Source organism: Canis aureus, chromosome 29 (genome assembly GCF_053574225.1).
Source record: "Canis aureus isolate CA01 chromosome 29, VMU_Caureus_v.1.0, whole genome shotgun sequence".
Lineage (NCBI taxonomy): Eukaryota > Metazoa > Chordata > Mammalia > Carnivora > Canidae > Canis > Canis aureus.
The window spans coordinates 41771020-41794862 of NC_135639.1; positions in this window are offsets into that span (position 1 = coordinate 41771020).

The following is a 23843-nucleotide window of genomic DNA, read 5'->3' on the forward strand; positions in this document are numbered from 1 at the left end:
CACCCATACCTGGTGACTCAGGTCCTCACGTTGGCCTCTTCGACCTGGTGAATCTGGTCCTTACCTGGTCCTCCCCCAGACCCGGGGACTCTGGTCACCTCCTGGGCCTCACCTGGACCTGGTGAATCTGGTCCCCATTTGGGCCTCACCCAGTCCTGGTGACTTTGTTCCCCACCTGGACCTGATTGCTGTGGATTCTTTCTTGGCCTCACAAGGAACTGGTGACTCTGATCCTGTCTGCGTGTCACCTAGACCTGCTGACTCTGGTCCTCACCTGGGCATCATTGGTACCCGGTGACTCTGTTCCACACCTGAGCATCACCTGGACATGATGACTCTGGAACCTCTCTGGGCCTCATCCTGACCTGGTGACTCTGGTCCCCATCTGGATGTCACCTGGACCAGGTGATTCTGGTAGCCCTCTAGGCCTCACCAGATCTCTTGACTCTGGTCCTCAACTTGGCCTAACCTGGACCTAGTGAATATGCTCCATCAGGTCTCATTTGGACCTGGTGACTCTCGTCCCTACCTGGCCATCATCGGGACATGGTTCCACTGCATGGCCTGCAGGTTGGCCTCATCTAGTGCTGGTCAATCTGGTCCCTACCTGGGCATCATCGGGACATGGTTCCACTGCATGGCCTGCAGGTTGGCCTCACCTGGACGTGGTAACTCTAGTACCAACCTGGGCATCATCGGGACATGGTTCCTCTGCATGGCCTGCATGTTGGCCTCAGCTGGACCTCGTGAGTGTGGTTGCCACCTGGGGCTCACCCATACCTGTTGACTCAGGTCCCCACGAGGGCCTCTTGTACCTGGTGAATCTGGTCCTTACCTGGTCCTCTCCCAGACCCGGGGACTCACCTCACCACCTGGGCCTCACCTGGCCCTGGTGAATCTGGTCCCCATCTGGGCCTCACACAGTCCTGGTGACTTTGTTCCCCACCTGGACCTGATTGCTATGGACTCTTTCTTGGCCTCACCTGGACCTGGGGACTCTGATCCTAACTGGGCCTCACCCAGATCTGGCGACTCTGGTCCTCACCTGTGGACCATTATGACCTGGATACTCTGTTCCACACCTGAGCCTCACCTGGACATGATTACTCTGGATCCACTCTGAGCCTCACCCTGACATGGTGACTCTGGTCCCCATCTGGATGTCACTAGACCAGGTGAATCTGGTACCCCTCTGGGCCTCAACCAGATCTGGTGACTCTGGTCCTCAACTGGGCCTCACCTGGACCTAGTGAATATGCTCCATCTGGGCCTCATTTGGACCTGGTGACTCTGGTCCCTACGTGGGCAACATCGCGACCTGGTTCCACATAATGGTCTACAGGTTGGCCTCTTCTTGACCTGGTAACTCTGGTCCCTCCCTGGGCATCATCGGGACAGGGTTCCTCTGCATGGCCTGCAGGTTGGCGTCACCTGGACCTCGTACCTCTGGTCCCTACCTGGGCATCATCGGGACACGGTTCCTCTGCATGGCCTGCAGGTTGGCCTCACCTAGACCTGGTGAGTGGGCTTGCCACCTGGGCCTCACCCATACCTGGTGACACAGGTCTCACGTCGGCGTCACTTGGACCTGGTGAATCTGGTCCTTACCTGGTCCTCACCCGGAACTGGTAACCCTTGTCACCAAATGGGAATCACCTGGACCTCGTGAATCTGGTCCCCATCTGGGCCTCACACATTCCTGGTGTCTTTGATCCCCACCTGGACCTGATTGCTGTGGACTCCTTCTTGGCCTCACCTGGAACTTGAAACTCTGATCCTAACTGGGCCTCACCCAGATCTGGTGACTCTGGTCCTCACCTGTGGACCATTATGACCTGGATACTCTGTTCCACACCTGAACCTCACCTGGACATGATGACTCTGGATGCCCTCTGGGCCTCACCATGACATGGTGACTCTGGTCCCCATCTGGATGTCCCCTAGACCAGGTGAATCTGGTACCCCTCTAGGCGTCAACTAGACCCGGTGACTCTGGTCCTCATCTGGGCCTCACCTGGACCTAGTGAATATTCTACCCACCTGCGCCTCGCTGGACCTGGTGACGCTGACTCTACCTGGGCATCATTGGGACATGGTTACTGTATTACCCACTGGGACGGACCTGATCCTGGTAACTCTGGTCCTGACTTTGGCCTCTTCTGTACCAGGTGACTCTGGCTCCACCTGGGCCACACCTGTACCTGGTAACTCTGATCCTAAGCATGGGCTCACCTGACCCGGTGACTGTGGTTCCCATCGGGACCTCACTTGGACCTCATGTCTCCGGTTACACCTGGGCCTCATCAGGACCTGGTGTCTCTGGTACCCACCTGGGTAGCATCAGCATATGGTTACACTGTTCACTAACACTCATCCAGCCGGACCTAATAACTCTGGTCTTCACCTGGGGCACACGCGGACATGGTGACACTGGTTCCCACCTGCGTCTCACTGGACATGGTGAGTCGGATCCCCACCTGGTCCTCACCTGTAACTGGTGATTTTCATTCCCACATGGACATCATGTGAACCTGGTGGCTGCAGTGTTTCTAGCTTGTCATGTACCTCGTGTCTCTGGTCCCCACCAGGGCCTCTCCGGACCGGGTGAGTGTGGTTGCCGCCTGGACCTCACATGGACCTGGTGATCTGGGCCTCACCCAGTCCTGGTGACTTTGTTCCCCACCTGGACCTGATTGCTGTGGACTCTTTCTTAGCCTCACCTGGAACTGGTGACTCTGATCCTATCTGCGCGTCACCCAGACCTGGTGACTCTGGTCCTCACCTGGGCATCATTGGTACCTGGTGACTCTGTTCTACACTTGAGCCTCAACTGGACATGCTGACTCTGGAACCTGTCTGGGCCTCACCCTGCCTTGGTGACTCTGGTAACAATCTGGATGTCACCTGGACCAGGTGATTCTGGTACCGCTCTAGGCCTCAAACAGTTCTGGTGAACCTGGTCCTCAACTGGGCCTCACCTGGACCTAGTGAATATGCTCCATCTGGGACTCATTTGGACCTGGTGACTCTGGTACCTACCTGGGCATCATAGGGATATGGTTCCAATGCATGGCTTGCAGGTTGGCCTCACCTGGACCTGGTAACTCTGGTCCCTACCTGGGCATAATCGGGACATGGTTCCACTGCATGGCCTGCAGGTTGGCCTCACCTGGACCTGGTGAGTGGGGTTGCCAATTGTGCCTCACCCATACCTGGTGACACAGGTCCCCACGTGGGCCTCAATTGGACCTGGTGAATCTGGTCCTTACCTGGTCCTTCCCCAGAACTGGTAACTCTGGTCACCACCTGGGAATCACCTGGGCCTGGTGAATCTGGTCCCCATCTAGGCCTCACCCAGTCCTGGTGACTTTGTTCCCCACAGGGACCTGATTGCTGTGGACGCCTTGTTGGCCTCAACTGGGACTAGTGACTCTGATCCTAACTGGGCCTCACCCAGATCTGGTGACTCTGGTCCTCACCTGTGGACCATTAACCTGGATACTCTGTTCCACACCTGAGCCTCACCTGGACATGAAGACTCTGGATCCCCTCTGGGCCTCACCCTGACATGGTGACTCTAGTCCCCATCTGGATGTCACTTAGACCAGGTGAATCATGTACCCCTCTAGGCCTCAACTACACCTGGTGACTCTGGTCCTCAACTGGGCCTCACCGGGACCTAGAGAATATGCTCCCCACCTGCGCCTCATCTGGACCTGGTTACTCTGGTTCTACCTGGTCATCATCGGGACATGGTTACTGTATTCCCCACTGGGACTGACCTGATCCTGGTAACTCTGGTCCGGACTTTGGCCTGTTCTGTACCAGGTGACTCTGGCTCCACCTGGGCCTCATCTGTAACTGGTGACTCTGATCCTAAGCATGGCCTCACCTGACTTTCTGACTGTGGTTCCCATCGGGACCTCACCTGGACCTCATGTCTCTAGTCGCACCTGGGCCTCACCAGGACCTGGTGTCTCTGGTACTCACCTGGGTAGCATCAGGATATCGTTACACTCTTCACTATCAGTGACACAGCGGGACGTATTAACTCTTGTCTTCACCTGGGCCACACCTGGATGTGGTGACACTGGTTCCCACATGGGTCTCACCTGGACATTGTGAATCGGATCCCCACCTGGGCCTCATTTGTAACTGGTGATTCTCATTCCCACATGGACACCATGTCGACCTGGTGGCTGCAGTGTTTCTAGCTTCTCATGTACCTCGTGACTCTGGTCCCCACCAGGGCCTCACCGGGACCTGGTGAGTGTGGTTGCCACCTGCACCTCACCTGCAGCTGGTGATTCTGGTCTGCACCTGAGACTACCCTGGATCTGGTGACTGTGGTCCCCACCTGGGCTTCACCTGGATTTGGGGACTCCGGTCCCCATCTGGGCCTCAACTGGCCCTGTTGACCATGGTCCTCCCTGGGCAAAATTGGGACCCGGTGACTGAGTTCCACAACTGGACCTCACAGGACCAGGTGACTCTGGTCCCCCTCTGGGTCTCACCGTGCCCTAGTGACTGTGAACCTCACTTTGGCCTGACTTGGACCTGCTGACCCTGGTTGCCACCTGCGCCTGACCTCTAACTGTTGACTCTGGTTCTCTCAAGGGCCTCCCCTGTACCTGGTGATCCTGGTCCGCAACTGGGCCCGACCTGAACGTGGTGACCCTTGTCACCACGGGGGACTCACCAGGACCTGCTTACTGTGTTCCACACCTGGGCCACAAGTAGACCTGTTGACCATGGTCCCCAAGGCGACCTCACATAGACCTGTTTCCTCTGATCCCCACCGGGGCCTCACTTGTACCTGGTAACTCTGGTCCTCACCTGGGCCTCATCTGGACATAGTGACTCTGGTCCCCACCTGGGCTTCACCTGGATCTGGTGACTCTGGTCCCCTCCTGGAACTAACCTGGATCTGGTACTCTGGTCCTCAGTTTGGCCTCACCTGGACCTGGTGTCTCTCGTCCCCACTTTGACGTAACTCAGAACTGCTGAATCTTGACCCACCTAGGCCGCTCGCAGACCTGGTGACTCTTGTCCCCAGCTCTGCCTCAATTCGACCTGATGAATCTGCTCCTCACGTTGGCCTCACATGGACCTGGGACTCAGCTGGATAGAGTGGCTCTGGTTCCCACAAGGGGCTCACATGATACTGGTGACTGTGGTCACACCTGGGTCTCACCTGGACGAGGTGATTGGTTCCCACAGGGATCTCACCTGGACCTGGTGACTCAGGTACTCATATGGGCATCATGGGACCTGGTTTCTCAGTTCCACATCTGGACCTAACCTGGACCTAGTGATTCTCGTCCCATTATGGTCCTCACCCTGACGGGGTGACTCTGGTCCCCACCTGGATATCACCAGAACCGGGTGATTCTGGTCCACCTCTGGGACTCACCCGGAGCTGGGGACACTGGTCCTCAACTGGGCCTCAACAGGACCTGGTGAATCTGCTCCTCACTTAGGCCTCGTCTAGATCTTGTGACTCTTTTCCCAACTGGCATCAATGGGACATGGTTAGTCTGTTCCCCACCTGGGTCTCACCTGGACATGATAACTTTGCTCCACATTTTGGCCTCAACTAGTCCTGATGACTCTGGTCCCCCGACCTAGGCGTCAATCTGGACATGATTGCTGTGGACTCCTTCTTAGCCTCAACTGGAACTGGTCAATCTGATCCAGATTGAGGATCCCCAATCTGGGCCTCACCTGGCCCTGTGAACCATGGTCCTCAACTGGCAAAATTGGGACCCGGTGACTGTGTTCCACCCTGGACCTCACCTGGACCAGGTGACTCTGGTCCCCCTCTGGGTCTCACCGTGCCCTAGTGACTGTGAACCCGACTTTGGCCTGACTTGGACCTGCTGACCCAGGTTGACACCTGCGCCTGACCTCGAACTCTTGACTCTGGTTCATTCAAGGGCTTCCCCTGTCCCTGGTGATCTTGGTCTCCCCCTGGGACTCACCTGGACGTGGTGACCCTTGTCACCACCGGGGACTCACCTGGACCTGGTTACTGTGTTCCACACCTGGGCCTCAAGTAGACATGTTGACCATGGTACCAAAGCCTGCCTCATATGGACCTGTTTCCTCTGATTCCCACCGGGGCATCACGTGTACCTGGTAACACTGGTCCTCACTTGGGCCTCATCTGGACCTAGTGACTCTGGTCCCCACCTTGGCTTCACCTGGATCTGGTGACTCTGGTCCTCAACTGGGCCTCACGTGGACCTACTGAATATGCTCCATCTGGGCCTCATTTGGACTTGGTGACTCTCTTCCCTACCTGGGCATCATCGGGACATGGTTCCACTGCATGGCCTTTAGGTTGGCCGCCCCTGGACCTGGTAACTGTGGTTCTACCTGGGCATCATCGGGACGTGGTTACTCTATTCCCAGTGGGACTGACTTGATCGTGGTGACTCTGGTCCTGACTTTCGCCTCTTCTGTGCCATGTGACTCTGGCTCCCCCTGGATCTCACATGTAAGTGGTGACTCTGATCCTAAGCATGGCCTCACCTGACCTGGTGACTGTGGTTTCCATCGGTACCTCACCTGGTCCTCATGTCTCTGGTCCCAACTGGGACACACCAGGACCTTGTATCTGGTACACACCTGAGTAGCATCAGGATATGGTTACACTGTTCACTAACAGTGACCCGGCCGGACCTATTAACTCTCGTCTTCACCTGGTCCACACTTGGACATGGTGACACTGGTTCCCACCAGGGTCTCACCTGGACATGGTGACTCAGATCCCCACCTGGTCCTCACTTGTAACTTGTAATTCTCGTTCCCACATGGACATCATGTGGACCTGGTGGCTGCAGTGTTTCTAGCTTCTCATGTACCTCGTGACTCTGGTCCCCACCAGGGCCTCACCCGGACTTGGTGAGTGTTGTTGCCACCTGCACCTCACCAGGACCTGGTGATTCTGGTCTCCACCTGAGACTATAATGGATCTTGTGACTGTGGTCCCTACCTGGGCTTCACCTGAATTTGGGGACTCCGGTCCCCATCTGGGCCTCACCTGGCCCTGTTGACCATGGTCCTCAACTGGGCAAAATTGGGACCCGGTGACTCTGTTCCACAACTGGATCTCACCTGGACAAGGTGACTCTGGTCCCCCTCTGGGTCTCACTGTGCCCTAGTGACTGTGAACCCCACTTTGGCCTGACTTGGACCTGCTGACCCTGGTTGCCACCTGCGCCTGACCTCGAATGTTGACTCTGGTTCTCTCAAGGGCCTCCCCTGTACCTGGTGATCCTGGTCCCCAATTGGGCCTCACCTGGACGTGGTGACACTTGTCAACACCGGGGACTCACCTGCACATGATTACTGTGTTCCACACCTGGGCCTCAGGTAGACTTGTTGACCATGGTCCCCAAGCCGGCCTCACGTGGACCTTTGGCTCTGATCCCCGCCAAGGGCTCACGTGTATCTGGTAACTCTGATCCTCACCTGGGCCTTATCAGGACCTAGAGACTCTGGTCCCCACCTGGGTTTCACATGGATCTGGTGAATCTGGTCCCCACCTGGACTTCACCTGGATCTGGTGACTCTGGTCCCCACCTGGACCTCTCCTGGACCTGGTGACTCTCTTTCCAACATGGACCTCCCCTGGATCTGGTGACTCTGGTCCTCAGTTTGGCCTCACCTGGACCTGGTGTCTCTCGTCCCCACTTTGACCTAACTCAGAACTGCTGAATCTTGACCCACCTAGGCCGCATCCAGACCTGGTGACTCTTGTCCCCAGCTATGCCTCAATTCGACCTGATGAATCTGGTCCTCACGTGGGCCTCACATGGACCTGGGACTCACCTGGATAGAGTGTCTTTGGTTCCCACAAGGGGCTCACCTGATACTGGTGACTGTGGTCTTATTCTATGCCTCACCAGGACCTAGTGATTCTGTTCCCCATCTGGGCCTGCATGGCCCTAGTGACTCTGTTCCTCACCCAGTCATCATTGGTACCTGGATACTCTATTTTACAACTGGGCCTCACTTTGTCCAGGGACCTCTGGTCCCATTCTGGTCCTTAAACTAAACTGGTTACTCTGGGTCCCGCTCTGGTCTTCACCCTTACCTGGTGACTCTGGTCACCCCTTGCGCTTCACTTGGGCCTGGTGAATCTGGTCCTTAGCTGGTCCGCACCTGGATCTGCTGATTGGTCGTCACCTGGACCCCACGTGTACTTGGTGAATCCTGTTGACACCTGCGCCTCACCTGGACCTTGTGACTGTGGTCCCACCTGGACCTCAATTGGATCTGGTGGCTCTGGTTCCCACATAGGGCTCTCCTGGACCTGGTTCCTGTGGTCTCCATCTGGCCTCACCTGGAACACAATGACTGTGATCCATATTTGGGCCTCTCCTGGACCTGTTGACTCTGGTCCTTACCTGGGCATCATTGGGACCTGGATACTCTCTTAAATATCTGGGCCAAACCTTGACCTGGTGACTGTGGTCCCACGTGGGCCTCACCTGGACGAGGTGACTGGTTCCCACAAGGACCTCACCTGGACCTGGTGACTCAGGTCCTCATATGGGCATCATGGGACCTGGTTTCTCAGTTCCACATCGGGGCCTCACCTGGACCTAGTGATTCTCGTCCCATTATGGTCCTCACCCTGATGTGGTGACTCTGGTCCCCACCTGGATATCACCAGAACCGGGTGACTCTCGTCCCCCTCTGGGACTCACCCGGAGCTGGCGACACTTGTCCTCAGCTGGATCTCAACAGTACCTGTTGACTCTACTCCTCACTTAGGCCTCGTCTGGACCTTGTGACTCTTTTCCCACCTGGCATCAATGGGACATGATTAGTCTGTTCCCCACCTGGGCCTCACCTGGACATGAGAACTTTGCTCCACACTTTGGCCTCAACTGGTCCTGATGACTCTGGTCACCCGACCTAGGCGTCAATCTGGACCTGATTGCTGTGGACTCCTTCTTAGCCTCAACAGGAAATGGTGACTTTGATCCAGATTGAAGATCCCCAATCTGGGCCTCACCTGGCCTTGTCAACCATGGTCCTCAACTCGCAAAATTGGGACCCGGTGACTGTGTTCCACCCCTGGACCTCACTTGGACCAGGTGACTCTGGTCCCCCTCTGGGTCTCACCGTGCCCTAGTGAGTGTGAACCCCACTTTGGCCTGACTTGGCCCTAATGACCCTGGTTGACACCTGCTCCTGACCTTGAACTGTTGACTGGTTCATTTAAGGGCTTCCCCTGTACATGGTGATCCTGGTCCCCTCCTGTGACTCACCTGGACGTGGTGACTCTTGTCACCACCGGGGACTCACCTGGACCTGGTTACTGTGTTCCACACCTGGGCCTCAAGTAGACCTGTTGACCATATTACCGAAGCCGTCCTCATATGGACCTGTTGCCTCTGATTCCCACCGGGGCTTCACGTGTACCTGGTAAACCTGGTCCTAACTTGGGCCTCATTTGGACCTAGTGATTCTGGTCCGCACCTTGGCTTCACCTGGATCTGGTGACTCTGGTCCTCAGTTTGGCCTCACCTGTACCTGGTGACTCAGGTCCTCATTTGGGCATTATGGGACCTTTTTTCTCAGTTCCACATCGGGGCCTCACCTGAAACTAGTGATTCTCGTCCCCCTCTGGGCCTCACGCTGACGTGGTGAGTCTTATCCCCACCTGGATATCACCAGAACCGGGTGACTCTGGTCCCCCTCTGGGACTCACCCGGAGCTGGGGACACTGGTGCTCAACTGGGCCTCCACAGGACCTGGTGAATCTAGTCCTCACTTAGGCCTCATCTGTACCTTGTGACTCTTTTCCCACCTGGCATCAATGGGACATGGTTACTCTGTTCCCCACCTAGACATCACCTGGACATGATAACTTTGCTCCACACTTTGGCCTCAACTTCTCCTGATCAATTTGTTCCCCCCACCTAGGCCTCAATCTGGACCTGGTGACTATGGTCCCCTCCTGGGTCTCACCTGGACCTGGTGACTCTCATTCCAACATGAACCACACCTGGACCTGGTGACTGTGGTTTTCTTGTAGACTCACATTTACCTGGTGACTCCGGTCCCCACTAGGGCCTCACCTGGATCTGGTGACTCTGGCCTGCAAGTTGGCCTCACCTGGACTTGGTGAGTGGGGTTGCCACCTGGGCCTCACCCATACCTGGTGACTCAGTTTCACACGTGAGCCTCTTGGACCTGGTGAATCTCGTCCTTACCTGGTCCTCTCCCAGACCCGGGGACTCTGGTCACCACCTCGCCTCACCTGGACCTGGTGAATCTGGTCCCCATCTGGGCCTCACCCAGTCCTGGTGACTTTGTTTCACCTGGACCTGATTGCTGTGTACTCTCTCTTGGCCTCACCTGGAACTGGTGACTCTGATCCTATCTGAGCGTCACCAAGACGTGGTGACTCTGGTCCTCACCTGGGCATCATTGGTACCTGGTGACTCTGTTCCACACCTGAGCCTCACCTGGACATGATGACTCTGGAACCTCTCTGGGCTTCACCCTGACCTGGTGACTCTTGTCCCCATCTGGATGTCAACTGGACCAGGTGATTCTTGTACCCCTCTAATACTCAACCAGATCTGGTGACTCTGGACCTCAACTGGGCCTCACCTGGACCAGGTGACTATGCTCCAACTGGGCCTCATTTGGATCTGGTGACTCTGGTCACTTCCTGGGCATCATCGGGACATGGTTCAGCTGCATGGCCTTCAGGTTGGCCTCACCTGGACCTGGTAACTCTGGTCCCTATCTGGGCATCATCGGGACATGGTTCCTCTACATGGCCTGCAGGTTGGCCTCACCTGGACCTGGTGAGTGGGGTTGGCACCTGGGCCTCACCCATACATGTTGACACAGGTCCCCGTGGGCCCAGTATGACCTGGTGAATCTCGTCCTTACCTTGTCCTCACCCGCACCTGGTAACCCTGATCACCACCTGGGAATCACCTGGACCTGGTGAATCTGGTCCCCATCTGGGCCTCACCCAGTCCTGGTGACTTTGTTCCCCTCTGGATCTGATTGCTGTGGACACCTTCTTGGCCTCAACTGGAAGTGGTGACTCTGATCCATCCTGGGCCTCAACCAGATCTGGTGACTCTGGTCCTCACCTGTGGACCATTATGACCTGGATACTCTGTTCCACACCTGAGCCTCACCTGGACATGATGACTCTGGATCCCCTCTGGGCCTCAGCCTGACATGGTGACTCTGGTCCCCATCTGGATGTCACCTAGACTAGGTGAATCTGGTACCCCTCTAGGGCTCAAATAGACCTGGTGACACTGGTCCTCAACTGGGTGTCACCGAGACCTAGTGAATATGCTCCCCACCTGCGCCACATCTGGACCTGGTGACGCTGGGTCTACCTGGGCATCATCGGGACATGGTTACTCTGTTTCCCACTGGGACTGACCTGATCCTCGTAACTCTGGTCCTTACTTTGGCCTCTTTTGTACCAGGTGACTCTGGCTCCACCTGGGCCTCACCTGTAACTGGTGACTCTGATCCAAAGCATGGCCTCTCCTGACCTGGTGACTGTGGTTCCCATCGGGACCTCACCTGGACCTCATGTCTCTGGTCCCACCTGGGCCTCACGAGGACCTGGTGTCTCTGGTACACACCTGGGTAGCATCAGGATATGGTTACACTGTTCACTAACAGTGACCCAGCCGGACCTATTAACTCTGGTCTTCACCTGGGCCACACCTGGACATGGTGACACTCGTTCCCACCTGGGTCTCACCTGGACATGGTGAGTCAGATACCCACCTGGTCCTAACCTATAACTGTTGATTCTCGTTGCCACATGGACATCATGTGGACCTGGTGGCTGCGGTGTTTCTAGTTTGTCATGTACCTTGTGACACTGGTCCCCACCAGGGCCTCACCGGGACCTGGTGAGTATGGTCGCCACCTGCACCGCACCTGGACCTGGTGATTCTGGTCTGCACCTGAGAGTACCCTGGATCTGGTGACTGTGGTCCCCAGCTGGGCTTCACCTGGATTTGGGGACTCTCCTCCCCATGTGAGGCTCACCAGACCCTGTTGACCATGGTCCTCAACTGGGCAAAATTGGGACCCTGTGACTGTGTTCCACAACTGGACCTCACCTGGACCACGTGACTCTGGTGCCCCTCTGGGTCTCACCATTCCGTAGTGACTGTGAACCCCACTTTCCCCTGACTTAGACCTGCTGACCCTAGTTGAAACCTGCGCCTGAACTCGAACTGTTGACTCTGGTTCTTTCAAGGGCCTCCCTTGTACCTGGTGATCCTGGTCCGAACCTGGGCCTTGCCTGGACGTGGTGACTCTTGTCACCATGGGGACTCACCTGGACCTGCTTACTGTGTTCCACACCTGGGCCTCAGGTAGACCTGTTGACCATGGTCCCCAAGCTGGCCTCACATGGACCTGTTGCCTCTGATCCCCACCGGGGCCTCACGTGCACCTGATAACTCTGGTCCTCACTTGGGCCTCATCTGGACCTAGTGACTCTGCTCGCCGCCTGGGCTTCACCTCGATCTGGTGACTGGTCCCCACCGGGACTTGACCTGCATCTGGTGACTCTAGTCCCCACCTGGACCTCTCTTGGACCTGGTGACTCTCTTTCCAACATGCACCTCACCTGGAACTGGTGACACTGGTCCTCAGTTTGGCCTCACCTGGACCTTGTGACTCAGGTCCTCATATGGGCATCATGGGACCTGGTTTCTCAGTTCCTCATCGGGGCCTCACCTCGACCTAGTGATTCTCGTCCCCCTTTGGGCTTCTCTCTGACGTGGTGACTCTGGTCCCCACCTGGATATCACCAGAACCGGGTTGACTCTGGTCCTCCTCTGGGACTCACCGGGAGCTGGGGACACTGCTCCTCAAATGGGCCTCAACAGGACCTGGTGAATCTACTCCTCACTTAGGCCTCATGTGTACCTTGTGACTCTTTTCCCACCTGGCATCAATGGGACATGATTTCTCTGTTCCCCACCTGACCCCACCTGGACATGATAACTTTGCTCCACACTTTGGCCTCAACTGGTCCTGATGACGCTGGTACCCCCACCTAGGCCTCAATATGGACCTGGTGACTGTGGTCCCCACCTGGGTCTCACCTGGACCTGGTGACTCTCGTTCCCACATAAACTAAACCTGGACCTGGTGACTGTGGTGTACTTGTAGACTCACATTTTCGTGGTGACTCCGGTACCCACTAGGGCCTCACCTGGATCTGGTGACTCTGGCCTGCAGGTTGGGCTCGCCTGGACCTGGTGAGTGGGGTTGACACCTGGGCCTCACCCATACCTGGTGACTCAGGTCTCCACGTGGGCCTCTTGGACCTGGTGAATCTTGTTCTTACCTGGTCCTTTCCCAGGCCCGGGGACTCTGGTCACCACCTGGTTCTCACTTGGACCTGGTGAATCTGGTCCCCATCTGTGCCTTACCCAGTCCTGGTGACTATTTTCCCCACCGGGACCTGATTGCTGTGGACTCTTTCTTGGCCTCACCTGAAACGGGTGAATCTGATCGTATCTGAGTGTCACCCAGACCTGGTGACTCTGGTCCTCACCTAGCCATCATTGGTACATGGAGACTCTGATCCACACCTGAGCCTCACCTGGACATGATGAACTGGAAGTCTCTAGGCCTCACCCTGACCTGGTGACCCTGGTCCCCATCTCAATGTCACCTGGACCTGGTGATTCTTGTACCCCTCTAGGACTCAACCAGATCTGGTGACTCTCGTCCTCAACTGGGCCTCACCTGGACCTAGTGGATATGCTCCATCTGGGCCTCATCTGGACCTGGTGACTCTGGTCCCTACCTGGGCATCATCGGGACATGGTTACTCTATTCCACACTGGGAATGACCTGATCCTGGTAACTCTGGTTCTCTCTTTGGACTCTTCTGTACCAGGTAACTCTGGCTCCACCTGGGCCTGACCTGTAACTGGTGACTCTGATCCTACGCATGGTCTCATCTGACCTGGTGACTGTGCTTCCCATCGGGACCTCACCTGGACCTCATGTCTCCGGTCCCACCTGGGCTTACCATGACCTGGTGTCTCTGGTACCCACATGGGTACCATCAGGATATGGTTACACTGTTCACTAACAGTGACACAGCCGGACCTATTAGCTCTGGTCTTCACCTGGGCCACACCTGGACATGGTGACACTGGTTCCCACCTGGGTCTCACCTGGACATGGTGAGTCGGTTCCCCACGTGGTCCTCACGTGTAACTGGTGATTCTCGTTCCCACATGGACTCATGTGGAACTGGTGGCTGCAGTGTTTTGAGCTTCTCATGTACCTCGTGACTCTGGTCCCCACCAGGGCCTCACCGGGACCTGGTGAATCTGGTCCCCATCTGGGCCATACCCAGTCCTGGTGACTTTGTTCCCCACCTGGACCTGATTGCTGTGGACTCTTTCTTGGCCTCACCTGAAACGGGTGACTCTGATCCTATCTGCGCGTCACATAGACCTGGTGACTCTGGTCCTCACCTGGGCATAATTGGTACCTGGTGACTCTGTTCCACACCTGAGCCACACCTGGACATCATGACTCTGGAACCTCTCTGGGCATCAACCTGACCTGATGACTCTGGTCCCCATATGGAACTCACCTGGACCAGGGGAGTCTGGTACTCCTCTGTGCCTCAACCAGATCTGGTGACTCTAGTCCTCAACTGGGCCTCACCTAGAGCTAGTGAATATGCTCCATCTGGGCGTCATTTGGACCTGGTTACTCTGGTACCTACCTGGGCATCATCGGTACATGGTTCCACTGCATGACTTGCAGATTGGCCTCACCTGAACCTGGTAACTCTGGTCCCTACCTGGGCATCATCGGGACATGGTTCCACTGCATGGCCTGTAGGTTGGCCTCACCTGGACCTGGTAACTATCGTCCCTACCTGGGCATCATTGGGACCTGGTTCCTCTGCATGCCCTGGAGGTTGGCATCACCTGGACCTGGTGAGTGGGTTTGTCACCTGGCCTCACCCATGCCTAGTGACACAGGTCCCCACGTGGGCCTCACTTGGACCTGGTGAATCTGGTCCTCACCTGGTGGTCACCCGGAACTGGTAACTCTGGTCACCACCTGGGAATCACCTGGTCCTGGTGAATCTGGTCTCCATCTGTGCCTCACCCAGTCCTGTTGACTTTCTTCCCCACCTGGACCTGATTGCTGTGGACTCCTTCTTGGCCTCACCTGGAACTGCTGACTCTGATCCTAACTGGGCCTCACCAAGATCTCGTGACTCTGGTCCTCACCTGTGGACCATTATGACCTGGATACTCTGTTCCACACCTGAGCCTCACCTGGATATCATGACTCTGGATCCCCTCTGGGCCTCAGCCTGACATGGGGACTCTGGTCCCCATCTGGATGTCACCAGACCAGGTGAATCTGGTACCCCTCTAGGCCTCAACTAGACCTGGTGACTCTGACCTCAACTGGGCCTCAACGGGACCTAGTGAACATTCTCCCCACCTGCGCCACATCTGGACCTGGTCACTCTGTTTCTACCTGGGCATCATCGGGACATGGTTACTCTATTCCCACTTGGAGTGACCTGATCCTGGAAACTCTGGTCCTGACTTTGGCCTCTTCTGTACCTGGTGACTCTGGCTCCACCTGGGCCTCACCTGGAACTGGTGACTCTGATCCTAAGCATGGCCTCACCTGACCTGGTGACTGTGGTTCCCATCGGGACCTCACCTGGACCTCATGTCTCTGGTCCCATTTGGGCCTCACAAGGACCTGGTGTCTCTGCTACCCACCTGGGTAGCATTAGGATATGATTACACTGTTCACTATCAGTGACCCAGCCGGACCTATTAACTCTGGTCTTTACCTGGGCCACACCTGGACATGGTGACACTGGTTCCCACCTGGGTCTCACCTGGACATGGTGAGTCGTATCCCCACCTGTTCCTCACCTGTAACTGGTGATCCTCGTTCCCACATGGAGATCATGTGGACCTGTTGGCCGCAGTGTTTCTAGCTTCTTTTTTTTTAATTTTTATTTATTTATGATAGTCACAGAGAGAGAGAGAGGCAGTGACACAGGCAAAGGGAGAAGCAGGCTCCATGCACCGGGAGCCCGACTTTGGATTCGATCCCTGGTCTCCAGGACCGCGCCCTGGGCCAAAGGCAGGCGCCAAACCGCTGCGCCACCCAGGGATCCAATGTGTTTCTAGCTCTTCATGTACCTCGTGACTCTGTTCCCCACCAGTGCCTCACCGGGACCTAGTGAGTTTGGTTGCCACCTGCACCAAACCTGGACCTGGTGATTCTCGTCTGCACCTGAGACTACCCTGGATGTTGTGACTGTGGTCCCCACCTGGGCTTCACCTGGATTTCGGGACTCCGGTCCCCATCTGGGCCTCACCTGGCCCTGTTGACCATGGTCCTCAACTGGGCAAATTTGGGAACTAGTGACTGTGTTCCACAACTGGACCTCACCTGGACTAGGTGACTCTGCTCCCCCTCTTGGTCACACCGTGCCCTAGTGACTGTGAACCCCACTTTGGCCTGACTTGGACTTGCTTACACTGGTTGCCACCTGTGCCTGACCTCGAACTGTTGACTCTGGTTCTTTCAAGAGCCTCCCCTGTACCTGGTGATCCTGGTCCCCACCTGGGCCTCACCTGGACGTGGTGACTCTTGTCACCACGGGGGACTCACCTGCACCTGCTTACTGTGTTCCACACCTGGGTCTCAAGTGGACCTGTTGACCATGGTCCCCAAGCCGGACGCACATGGACCTATTGCCTCTGATCTCCACCGGCTCCTCACGTGTACCTGGTAACTTTGTTCCTCACCTGGGCCTCATCTGGACCTAGTGACTCTGGTCCCCACCTGGGCTTCACCTCGATCTGGTGACTCTGGTCCCCACCTGGACTTCACCTGGATCTAGTGACTCTGGTCCCAACCTGGACCTCTCCTGGACCTGGTGACTCTCTTTCCAACATGGACCTCACCTGGATCTGGTGACTCTGGTCCTCACTTTGGCCTCACCTGGACCTGGTGTCTCTCGTCCCCACTTGGACCTCAGTACTGCTGATTCATTCCCCACCTAGGCCGCACACAGACCTGGTGACTCCTGTCCCCAGCTAAGCCTCAATTAGACCTGATGAATCCGGTCCTCACGTGGGCTTCACATGGACCTGGGACTCAGCTGGATAGAGTGGCTCTGGTTCCCACAAGGGGCTCACCTGATACTGGTGACTATGGTCTTATTCTATGCCTCACCAGGACTTAGTGATTCTGTTCCCCATCAAGGCCTGCATGGCCCTAGTGACTCTGGTCCTCACCCAGGCATCATTCGGAACTGGATACTCTATTCCACTCCTGGGCCTCACTTTCACCACGGTCCTTTGGTCCCATTCTGGTTCTCAAACTAAACTGGTTACACTGTTTTCCCCTCTGGAACTCACCCTTACCTGGTGAAACTGGTCACCCCTTGGGCTTCACATGGGCCTGGTGAATCTGGTCCTTAATTGGTCCGCACCTGGATCTGGTGATTGGTCGCCACCTGGGTCTCACCTGGACTTGTTGAATTCTGTTGCCACCTGCGCCTCACCTGGACCTTGTGACTGCGGTCCCACCTGGACCTCACCTGGATCTGGTGGCTCTGGTTCCCATATAAGGCTCTCCTGGACCTGGTTCCTGTGGTCTCCATCTGGCCTCACCTGGAACACAATGACTCTGATACATATTTGGGCCTCTCCTGGACCTGTTGACTCTGGTCCTTACCTGGGCATCATTGGGTCCTGGATACTCTCTTATATTCCTGGGCCTCATCTGGACCTGGTGACTGTGGTCCCACCTGGGCCTCACCTGGACGAGGTGACTTGTTCCCACAGGGACCTCACCTGGACCTGGTGGCTTAGGTCCTCATATTGGCATCATGGGACCTGGTTTCTCAGTTCCACATCGGGGCCTCACCTGGACCTAGTGATTCTCGTCCCCTCTGGGCCTCACCCTGACGTGGTGACTCTGGTCCCCACCTGGATATCACCAGTACCGGGTGACTCTGGTCCCCCTCTGGGACTCACCCGGAGCTGGCGACACTTGTCCTCAGCTGGATCTCAACAGTACCTGTTGACTCTACTCCTCACTTAGGCCTCGTCTGGACCTTGTGACTCTTTTCCCACCTGGCATCAATGGGATCATGGTTACTCTGTTTCCCACCTGGGCCTCACCTGGACATGATAACTTTGCTCCACACCTGAGACTCACCTGGACATGATGACTCTGGATCCACTCTGGGCCTCCCTCTGACATGGAGACTCTGGTCACCATCTGGATGTCTCCTAGACCAGGTGAATCTGGTACCCCTCTAGGCCTCAACCAAACCTGGTGACTCTAGTCCTCAACTGGGCCTTACCGGGACCTAGTGAATATGCTCCCCAACTGCGCCTCATCTGGATGGATCACTAGGGCACGGTGAGACCCAGAGGGGGACCAGAGTGAACTGGTCAAGGTGAGGTCCAGTTGTGGAACACAGCCACCGGGTCCCAGTTTTGCCCAGTTGAGGACCATGGTCACCTGGACTTCACCTGGATCTCGTGACTCTGGTCCCCACCTGGAACTCACATGTATTTGGTGACTCTGGTATCAGTTTGGCCTCACCTGGACTGGTGTCTCTCGTCCCCACTTTGACCTAACTCAGAACTGCTGAATCTTGCCCCACCTAGGCCGCACCCAGACCTGATGACTCTTGTCCCCAGCTATGCCTCAATTCGACCTGATGAATCTGGTCCTCACGTGGGCCTCACATGGACCTTGGACTCAGCGTGATAGAGTGGCTCTGGTCCCAACAAGGGGCTCACCCGATACTGGTGACTGTATTCTTATTGTATGCCTCACCAGGACCTAGTGATTCTGTTCCCCATCTGGGCCTCCATGGCCCTAGTGACTCTGGTCCTCACCCAGGCATCATTGGGACTTGGATACTCTATTCCACACCTGGGCCTCACTTTGTCCAGGGACCTCTGGTCCCATTCTGGGCCTCAAACTAAACTGGTTACTCTGGTTCCCCCTCTGGGACTCACCCATACCTGGTGACTCTGGTCACCCCTTGGGCTTCACTTGGGCCTGGTGAATCTGTTTCTTAGCTGGTCCGCACCTGGATCTGGTGACAGGTCACCACGTGGGCCTCACCTGGACTTGGTGAATCATGTTGCCACCTGCGCCTCACCTGGACCTTGTGACTGCGGTCCCTCCTGGACCTCACCTGGATCTGGTGGCTCTGGTTCCCATATGGGGCTCTCCTGGACCTGGTTCCTGTGGTCTCCATCTGGCCTCACCTGGAACACAATGACTCTGATCCATATTTGGGCCTCTCCTGGACCTGTAGACTCTGGTCCTTACCTGGGCATCATTGGGACCTGGATACTCTCTTATATACCTGGGCCTCACCAGGACTTGGTGACTGTGGTCCCACCTGGGCCTCACCTGGACGGGGTGACAGGTTCCCACAGGGACATCACCTGGACGTGGTGACTCAGGTCCTCATATGTGCATCTTGGGACCTGGTTTCACAGTTCCACATCGGGGCCTCACCTGGACCTAGTGATTCTCGTCCCCCTCAGGGCCTCACCCTGACTTGTGACAATGGTCCCCACCTGGATATCACCAGAACCGGGTGACACACCCAGAGCTGGGGACACTGGTCCTCAGGTGGGCCTCAAAAGGACCTGTGAATCTACTCCAAACTTAGGCTTCGTCTGGACCTTGTGACTCTTTTCCCACCTGGCATCAATGGGACATGGTTACTCTCTTCCCCACCTTGGCCTCATCTTGACATGATAATTTGCTGCACACTTTGGCCTCATCTGGTCCTGATGACTCTCATCCCCCAACCTAGGCCTCAATCTGGACTGGTGACTGTCGTCCCCAACTGGGTCTCAGCTGGACCTGGTGACTCCCGTTCCCACATGAACCACACCTGGACCTGGTGACTGTGGTATTCTTGTAGACTCACATTTACCTTGTGACTCCCGTCCCCACTAGGGCCTCACCTGGATCTGGTGACACTGGCCTGCATGCTGGCCTCACCTGGACCTGGTAACTCTGGTCCCTACCTGGACATCATCGGGACACAGTTCCTCTGCATGGCCTGCAGGTTGGCCACAGCCGGACCTGGTGAGTGGGGTAGCCACCTGGATCTCACCCATACCTGGTGACACAGGTCCCCACGTGGGCCTCACTTGGACCTGGTGAATCGGGTCCTTACCTGGTCCTCACCCGGACCTGGTAACCCTGGTCACCACCTGGGAATCACCTGGACCTGGTGAATATGGTCCCCATCTGGGCCTCACACAGTCCTGTTGACTTTCTTCCCCACCTGGACCTGATTGCTGTGGACACCTTCTTGGCCTCAACTGGAACTGGTGACTCTGATACTAACTGGGCCTCACCCAGATCTGGTGACTCTGGTCCTCACCTTGGCATCATGGTACCTGCTTACTCTGTTCCACACTTGAGCCTCACCTGGACATGATGAATCTGGATCCCCTCTGGTAATCAGCCTGACATGGTGACTCTGGTCCCCATCTGGATGTCACCTAGACCAGGTGAATCTGGTACCCCTCTAGGCCTCAACTAGACCTGGTGACTCAGGTCCTCAACAGGGCCTCAACGGAACCTAGTGAATATGCTCCCCACCTGCGCCTCATCTGGACTTGGTGACTCAGGTTCTACCTGGGCTTCATTGGGACATGGTTACTCTATTCCCCACTGGGACTGACCTGATCCTGGTAACTCTGTTCCTGACTTTGGCCTCTTCTGTACCAAGTGACTCTGGCTCGACCTGGGCCTCACTTGTAACTCGTGACTCTGATCCTAAGCATGGCCTCACCTGACATGGTGACTGTGGTTCCCATCGGGACCTCACCTGGACCTCATGTCTCTGGTCCCTCCTGGGCCTCACCAGGACCTGGTGTCTCTTGTACCCACCTGGGTAGCATCAGGATATGGTTACACTGTTCACTAACAGTCACCCAGCCGGACCTATTAACTCTGGTCTTCACCTGGGCCACACCTGGACATGGTGACACTGGTTCCCACCTGGGTCTCACCTGGACATGGTCACTCGGATCCCCACCAGGTCCTTACCTGTAACTGGTGATTCGTGTTCCCACATGGACATCATGTGGACCTGGTGGCTGCAGTGTTTCTAGCCTCTCATGTACCTAGTGACTCTGGTCCCCAACAGGGCCTCACCGGGACCTGGTGTGTGTGGTCGCCACCTGCACCTCACCTGGACCCGGTGATTCTGGTCTACACCTGAGACTACCCTGGATCTGGTGACTGTGGTCCGCACCTGGGCTTCACCTGGATTTCGGGACTCCGGTCCCCATCTGGGGCTCACCTGGTCCTGTTGACCATGGTCCTCAACTGGGCAAAATTGTGACCCGTTGACTGTGTTCCACAACTGGAAATCACCTGCATCAGGTGGCTCTGGTTCCCCTCTGGGTCTCACCGTGCCCTAGTGACTGTGAAACCCACTTTGGCCTGACGTGGACCTGCTGACCCTGGTTGCTACCTGCGCCTGACCTCGAACTGTTGACTCTGCTTCTTTCAAGGGCCTCCCCTGTACCTGGCGATCCTGGTGTCCACCTTGCCCTCACCTGCACGTGGTGACTCTTGTCCCCAACGGGGACTCACCTGGACCTGCTTACTGTGTTCCACACCTGGGCCTCAAGTAGACCTGTTGACCATGGTCCCCAAGCCGTCCTCACATGGACATGTTGTCTCTGAACCCCACCGGGGCCTCAAGTGTACCTGGTAACGCTGGTCCTCACCTGGGCATCATTGGTACCTGGTGACCCTGTTCCACACCTGAGGCTCCCCTGGACATGATGACTCTGGAACCTCTCTGGGCATCAATCTGACCTGGTGACTCTGGTCCCCATATGGATGTCACCTGGACCACGGAATCATGGTACTTCTCTGGGCTTCAACCAAGTCTGGTGACTCTGGTCCTCAACTGGGCCTAACCTAGACCTAGTGATTATGCTCCATCTGGGCCTCATTTGGACCTGGTGACTCTGGTCCCTACCTGGGCATCATCGGACATGGTTCCACTGCATGGCCTGTAGGTTGGCCTCACCTGGACCTGGTAACTCTCGTCCCTACCTGGACATCATTGGGACCTGGTTCCTCTGTATGGCCTGCAGTTTGGCCTCACCTGGACCTGGTGAGTGGGTTTGTCACCTGGGCCTCACCAATGCCTAGTGACACAGGTCCCCACGTGGGCCTCACTTGGACCTGGTGAATCTGGTCCTTACCTGGTCCTCACCCGGAACTGGTAACTCTGGTCACCACCTGGGAATCACCTGGGCCTGGTGAATCTGGTCCCCATCTGGGCCTCATCCAGTCCTGGTGACTTTGTTCCCCACCTGGACCTGATTGCTGTGGACTCCTTCTTGGCCTCACCTGGAACTTGTGACTCTGAATCTACCTGGGCCTCACCCAGTTCTGGTGACTCTGGTCCTCATCTGTGGACCATTATGAGCTGGATAAACTCTTCCACCCCTGAGCCTCACCTGGGCATGATGACTGTGGAGCCCCTCTGGGCCTCAGCCTGATATGGTGACTCTGGTCCCTATCCGTATGTCACCTAGACCAGGTGAATCTGGTACCCTTCTATGCCTCAACTTGACCTGGTAAATCTGGTCCTCAACTGGGCCTCACCGGGACCTAGTGAACATGCTCCCCACCTGCGCCTCATCTGGACCTGGTGACTCTGGTTTTACCTGGGCATCATCGGGACATGGTTACTCTATTCCCAACTGGGACTGACCTGATCCTGGTAACTCTGGTCCTGACTTTGGCCTCTTCTGTACCAGGTGACTCTGGCTCCAACTCGGCCTCACCTGTAACCTCTGACTCTGATCCTAAGCATGGCCTCACCTGACCTGGTGACTGTGGTTCCTATCGGGACCTCACCTGGACCTCATGTCTCTGGTCCCACCTGGGCCTCACCAGGACCTGGCGTCTCTGGGACCCTCCTGGGTAGCATCAGGATATGGTTACAGTGTTCGCTAACAGTGCGCCAGCCGGAACTATTAACTCTGGTCTTCACCTGGGCCACACCTGCACATGGTGACACTGGTTCCCACCTGGGTCTCACCTGGACATGGTGAGTCGAATCCCCACCTGGTCCTCACCTATAACTGGTGATTCTCGTTCCCACATGGAGATCATGTGGACCTGTTGTCCGCAGTGTTTCTAGCTTCTTTTTTTTAATTTTTATTTATTTATGATAGTCACAGAGAGAGAGAGGCAGAGACACAGGCAGAGGGAGGAGCAGGCTCCATGCACAGGGAGTTCGACGTGGGATTCGATCCCGGGTCTCCAGGATCGCGCCCTGGGCCAAAGGCAGGCGCCAAACCGCTGCGCCACCCAGGGATCCCATGTGTTTCTAGCTTCTCATGTACCTCATGACTCTGGTCCCCACCAGGGCCTCACTGGGACCTGCTGAGTGTGGTTGCCACCGGCACCTCACCTGGACCTGGTGATTCTGGTCTGCCCCTGAGACTACCCTGGATCTGGTGACTGTGGTCCCCACCTGGTCTTCACCTGGATTTGGGGACTCCGGTCCCCATCTGGGCCTCACCTGGCCCTGTTGACCATGGTCCTGAACTGGGAAAATTGGGAGCCGGTGACTGTGTTCCACAACTGGACCTCACCTGGACCACGTGACTCTGGTCCCCCTCTGGGTCGCACCGTGCCCTAGTGACTGTGAACCCCACTTTGGCCTGACTTGGACCTGCTGACCCTGGATGCCACCTAAGTCTGACTTC